At 39.9% G+C, this 6,932-nt stretch overlaps 1 pseudogene; it reads right to left on the minus strand.

The window, feature by feature from the left end:
• Window positions 1-1,783: 1,783 nt before the first annotated feature.
• On the minus strand, window positions 1,784-5,844 carry LOC132541471 (kynurenine--oxoglutarate transaminase 3-like; annotated as a pseudogene).
• Between the last annotated feature and the right edge of the window lie 1,088 nt (window positions 5,845-6,932).

Genomic DNA, 6,932 nt, shown 5'->3' on the forward strand with positions numbered 1-6,932 from the left:
AAATAATGAACTTTTCTTGGATTAACCTTAGGGGATGTTTTAACTAAAACAAAAAAACCCCACTACATTAAAAATTTGATATATTTATACATTTGTAATGAATAGCTCATGATATGAAATTTAAGAAACATAATAAAGACTTAAGCAATAAATTTTGGGGGCTGGATGGTAACACAGTGGGGTTAACCACACATAGTGAAAAACGCAAGGATGGGTGCAAAGATTCCGGTTTGAGCCCCAGCTCCCCACCTGCAGGGGGGTCATTTCACGATCGATGAAACAGGTCTGTAGGTGTCTTTCTCTCCCCCTCTCTGTCTTCCCCTCCTCCCTCGATTTCCTATCCAACAACAATAACAACACAGCTATAACAATAACAACCACAACAAGGGCACCGCCCAGGGCAACAAAATGGAAAAAAATAGCCTCCAGGAGCAGTGGATTTGTAGTGCTGGCACTGAACCCCAGAAATAACCCTGGAGGCAAAGAAACAAAAACAAACAAACAAACAAAAATACATTTCAGTGTCATTTAAAGAAATCTTTTGGCTTGGTTACTGATAAACTGGAGATGGCTCATTTAGTGAAGCACCCATCATCAATTTGATTCCTGACACAATACGGGAGCGCAGAGCTGTCTCTTAATTTTATAAAGCAAATTCAATGACATATTCTCCTGCCTGGTCACACCTTTAACTAGTTAAACACTATGGTAACTACTGCTGTGGGGATCAGTGCACAGACAGAAAATTTAAAAAAGTTAATGCAATTTACTTTCACAAATATTTTCCTTTCTGAAAACAATTATTTTCCCTTAAAAAAGATTTATTTATGGGGGTTGGGTGGTAGCGCAGCAGGTTAAGTGCACATGGCATGAAGAGCAAGGACAAGTGTAAGGAGACCCAAGAGAGAGGATGGTAGCAGGAGGTGAGGTCTCAGGTTTTATCCCTGACACCTCAAATGACAGCAATACTCTGCTTTTCTCTTATTTGCTCACTCTCTCTATTTCTCTATCTTTCTTCCTTTGATACACACACATGCATATACACATTAGTAAATAAATATTTAAAACATTTTTTAAAATTTAATTTAATTGTTTATTTTTGCCTCCAGGGCTATTGCTGGGGCTCAACCCACTGCTCCTGGAGGCTTTTTTTTCTTCCTTTTGTTGCCCTTGTTGTTTTATTGTTGTTGTGGTTATTATTATTGTTGTTGTTATTGATGTCATTCTTGTTGGCTACGACAGAGAGAAATGGAGAGAGGAGGGGAAGACAGAGAGGGGGAGAGAAAGACACCTGCAGACCTGCTTCACCGCTTATGAGGTGACCCTCTGCAGGTGGGGAGCCTGGGCTCGAACCGGGATCCTTATGACAGTCCTAGAGCTTTGTGCCACATGTGCTTAACCTGCTGTGCTAACACCAGACTCCCATGATTTGTCATTCTAATCTATGTAGTAATCCATGCAAGTGTTATTCCTTTAAGTACTACAATTTGTGTGTCTCTGTGTGTGTTCATTTCCCAGACTTTACAACTCAGGCCAACTTTTTTTTTTCAGAGAGAGAAAGAGACAGACAGACAGCCTCTCTCCCTCCCACCCACACTGCTCCAACAGCACTGAAGCTTTCATTAGTACCAAGGGACCAGGACTAGAGTCTGGGTCATACAAATCACAAAGCAGGGAGACTCTCCCAAGTGAGCTATCAACTATTATTTTTATGTTCTCTTACAGATATAATACATTTCTGGGGCCTTTTTCAATCAGTCATTCCATATGTGTCCAAACACATCTAGACAGGTGACTCTAAGTAGTAATTAGTACCTATTCTTAAATGCTTATTTCCAGTATACACAAGCCACTCATAGACCTCATCACTGATGCAGAGTGTGTCATATTTGATGCAGAGGTCAGCAATGACTTGGGAGTTCCTCTTTGGTGTACACCTATACATAGTAAAGGAAACAAAAGAGCAAAGTTGATGACTATTCAACATATGAGAAACCAAGGGGTCAAAAGACTATAATGCAACCATAGACTCACCTTTCCAAAAGGGTTATGTGGAGTATTTAGTATAATGGCTTTGGTTTTGGGATTAAATTTACTTTCCAATTCTTGAGGATCTAAGGTCCAGTCAGAACTAGACCATCTCTTCCCATTAACAGGTTTCTAAGGAAGAATGTAATTTGATTAGTCCATGTTTTTTGTCTTATAATCAAATAACCTAATCAAGAAAAATTAGAGGAAGACATGGCAAAGGTAACTTAATGAATGACTAACAAAGACAATAATGGAGATAATTAGACTTTAGTTCTGCTTTGAGAGCCTAAGAGGAACTAAACTTCTTGCTCATACAAGCTAAATGGCAAAATGAACTCTTATCAACATCCATAGCTGCTAAAGTAATATATTTTTTCAAATAAATCACCTATAACTATTGTCAACATCCACAGCTGCTAAAGTAATATATTTTTTTCAAATAAATCACCTATAACTATGGTTAACATGTCTAATTTTTGTAAGGTTAGATGAAAATTCTGTAATTTACCTTAGTGATATTTACTATGTAATAAATATAATAAACACTTACTATGATAAGATTTTAAAAAGACAATGGTACTATATCCTATTCCTAAAGATAAACAGAACAGAAACTCGCTTTAATTTTTTGTAAAGTTTTTTAATTAGTTAATTTATCTTTATTTTATTTATCTGCTGGGCTAGCGCTGGGGTGCCCCTTCCTGGGCGCATACTCTCTGGGTTGGAGAACTTGTCTGGGCTGCTACTCATTCAGTGATGTGAGGGAGATGACTCAGGAACCAAACACATGGAGTGAGGTAATGCAACCTTTATTGATCAGAGACGACGCTTTTATAGGATAGAACCGTAAGTGGCAAGTTGGAAACGGAAATGTCTAGGAAAGGGGGTGAAGAAAGGCAAAAGCGGGCTGGGAAGGTATAAGCTTCCTTAGCAACTGTTGCAATGGTTTTAACTGGTGGGATTAATATTACCCTGCAGGCAGGGCAGGTCTCAAACAAGATAGATCAATGGAATGGAATGGGTGGGGATCTTTCATGCAAAACAATGATTATGTAAATAGGCTATAGCATCAGCAATGCAGGGTGGAACAGGGGGAGCTGGCTTAATGCTCGACATTTATCATTTGAGAGAGAAATTGAGAGGGGAAAGACAGAGAGGGAAAGAGACAAGAAAGACACCTGAAGCCCTGCTTCACCACTTGTGAAGCTTTCCCTTGAACCTGGGTCCTTGTGCATCTTAATGTGTGTGCTTAACCAGGAGTGCTGCTGCCTGCCCCACAAAAACTCACTTTATATAGGTCTCCAAAAGCATTTATTTGTCCCTAGCTTATATCTCATACTATAAGGCACTAGGGAGCAGTGCTCTAAATGGAGTCAGAGATGGTCTTAGGCCTGTGCTATGAGGGAGATACACTATCACAAGAGAATCTTACATACAGTGGAGATGCTGATACCACAGAAACATACAAACATATGATAAAGTAACACCAATCCCCCCTCAGAATCTTTGATTACCTTCAGTCACAGGGGAGGTAGATATATAGAGTAGATCCCATAATGCAAAATAGAAATTTATTATTGACATAATAATTGGTACTTTCAAAACTTTTTTTTCAAATATATATATATATATATATATATATATATATATATGACTGCAAGTTAATAGGAGTGTACATCAAGACCATTCCCACCACCAAAGGACTGTTTGGGTCCCCCCTTCCCCCAACCCCCAGTGAAGCTGAACATCTACTCTCACCCTCCTTTCAAAACTTTTTAAAAGTGGGTGAATTGCATTGGTGAACTTACAGATCTTAAGGGGATGAAGACAGGTGTTGCTCCAGCCATTCTCACCATGGGCTCATAGCAGTCATAGAAGGGCACTATTATTATCACCTGAAATAAAGCCAAATAAGACCAGAACATATCAGTCTTGGTTTTTTTTTTTTTGTAATATTTTTAGTATTTATTTATTTGATAGAGACTGAGAGAAATGGAGAGAGAAGGGGGAAGGTAGGGGAGACAGACACCTGTAGCATTGCTTCACCTCTTGTGAAGCTTTCCCCTGCAGGTGGGAACTGGGGGCTTGAACTAGGGTCCTTGAGCACTACCATATGTGCACTCAACCAGGTGTACAACCACCTGCCCCCTAGAAAAATTCTTCATTATACTTCCAAATGTATATACTAGATCTGTCTTATTTTTATTTATTTATTTTTTCAAAAGATTTTATTTATTCATGAAGATAGGGGAGAAAGAACCAGACATTGCTCTGGTACGGATTGCTCTGCTACGGACTGAACTCAGGACCTCATGTTTGAGAGTCTAATGTTTTATCCACTGTGCCACCTCCTAGACCACGATCTGTCTTATTTTTAAAATTCACTTACTTTTAATTTACCAGAACACTGCTTAGCTCTGATTTATGGTGGTAGAGGGGAATGAACCTGAGCCCTTGGAGCCTCAGGCATGAGAGTGTCTTTGCATACCCTTTACGCTCTCTCCCCTGCCCTATTTTTTAAAAATCAGTCTTTATTTCATTCAAACACTGTGTGAAAAGTGTGACTCAAGGGAAAAAACTAACAATATTAGATGGTCTCACTTATATGTGGAATTTAGGAAACAAAGCAAGGGGACAAAGAGGGTGAGACATTAACATCCCTCTAGCCTATGCCTAGGGCTTTAAGGTCACTAAAGGGGTAGCAGGTAGAGGTCTAATTCCCTTCACTGGAGGGAAAGGGCAAGGTGGTGGTGGGAAAGGTGTGTTAACACACAGTTGTAAAATTATACCTCAAGACAACATTAATCTTATAAAGCAGCATTTCCTTTATAAAAATCTTTTAAAAAAATCAAAACAAAGTAAAAAAAAAAAACCATGGGGCCAGGTGGTGGCACACTTGGTTGAATACACATTACAATGCTCAAGGATTCAGGTTTGAGCCCCTGGTCCCCACCTGCAGGCGGAAAACTTTGTGACTGATGAAGCAGTGCTGCTGACCTCTCTCTGTCTCTCCCTATCTCCCCACCCCTCTTGATTTCTGACTGTCTCTGTATAACAAATAAATAAAGATAATTAAAAAAAACAATCTGGAGATTGAATCAGAGACTTGGATGTCTCACTTGAGAAAAAAAAAAAAAAACCTAGGAGTTGGGCGGTAGTACTGTGGGTTAATGCAGGTGGCACAAAGCACAGGACCAGCATAAGGATTCCGGTTTGAGCCCCCCAGCTCCCCACCTGCAGGGGAGTTGCTTCACAGGTGGTTAAGCCGGTCTGCAGGTGTCTATCTTTCTCTCCCACTCTCTGTCTTCCCCTCCTCTCTCCATTTATCTCTGTCTTAGCCAACAAGAAAGATGTTAATGACTACAACAATAAAACAAAAAGGGCAACAAAAAGGGAATATATAAATATTTAAAAAAAAACAAGCCTAAATATTGTGTACTTGCAGTATGTGAGACTCCATACAACATGTGAGATGCAGCAATGAAAAACAAAAACAAAGCAGACCTTGCCTTCACAGTGTTAGCATCCCAGTGGAAGAGGATTTGGAGATAAATTTGTCCAGGGAGACTTCACGGGGAGTCCTGGGTGTCCTATGGAGATGAATGTATAGTCTTGCAGTGGAGAGGCATGAAATCATATGCAAACTTTTATATGTGCATAGCGGATATCTCTCGAGGAAGGGTAATGGCTCTCAAAGGGATGTCTAGGCCAAAACATTAGATATTTTTTGAAATATCAAACTTGAAAATCTCAGGATGTGGCAGAATTAATATTTTAATGAAAAGAGAGCATTGCAGTGCTTGCTGTTATTTTTTATTATCTTTATTTATTTATTTATTTATTGGACATAGCCAGAAATTGAGAGGGAACGGGGTGATAGGGAGAGAGACAAGAGGCACCTGCAGCACTGCTTCACCACTCACAAAGCATTCCCCCTGCATGTGGCGGCTGGGGGCTCGAACCTGGGTCTTTGTGCATTGTAACATGTGTGCTCAATCAGATGTGCCACCACCCAGACTCTCTGTTAATTTTTAAGCTTTATTTTTTGTATTTGATAGAACAGAGAGAAATTGAAAGGAAAGGAAGGTGGAAAGGGAGAGAGACAGAGAGACACCTGCAGCACTGTTTCACCACTAGTGAAGCTATCCCCCTGCAGGTGGGGCAAGGGGGCTTGAACCTGAGTTTTTATGCATGGTAAGACCTGCACTTAACCAGGTACACCACCACCCAGCCCTGCTGTTATAATTTTAAGTATCATCTTAAGAGTAAATTTATTTCCTCCTTTCCTCCAAAAGCACCCTGCACCCTGATACAAAGACTGGAAGCAGGGAGACCCGTTAGGATGCTACTGCTAGTGTTTGGTACCCCAATTTTCCTCTGTGTGAGTTAGATCTGGATACTACCTTTGTCCCTAGTCCCTTGAACTATAGTCCTTGACCCTAGCCCCTGCATCCCCTCTCTCAATCAGTCATGTCCAGTTTCACATCAGTGGGCCAATCAATTTAATTTAGTTAATGTGCTAATTAGATCTAGCATTTGCCTTTTTGCTCTTATGTAAAGAGTGCTTGAACATATAATTTACTGACCACTAACAAATTTATGATAGTTACTATTTTTAGGATTATTGGTAAGTAGAGATGAATTTATACAATGGTAAATTATCAAACTTAAAAAAAATCGTATTTTTGGCTCAGGCCTGGTAGCAATCGACCTGACATGCAGTAGCAGAAGACTCACTCTTGCTCTACCCTGTTAACTTGGAAAAGCAACGAAAAGCACTTGAAAAACTCAAGAAGATACAAGCAGGATTTTTTTCCTTTTCTTTTTTCCTTTTTTTACCTCCAGGGTTATTGCTGGGGCTCAGTGCCTGCACTACAAGTTCACTGCTCCTGGAGGCTATT

Source organism: Erinaceus europaeus, chromosome 11, assembly GCF_950295315.1.
Source record: "Erinaceus europaeus chromosome 11, mEriEur2.1, whole genome shotgun sequence".
In the NCBI taxonomy this organism is placed as follows: Eukaryota; Metazoa; Chordata; class Mammalia; order Eulipotyphla; family Erinaceidae; genus Erinaceus; species Erinaceus europaeus.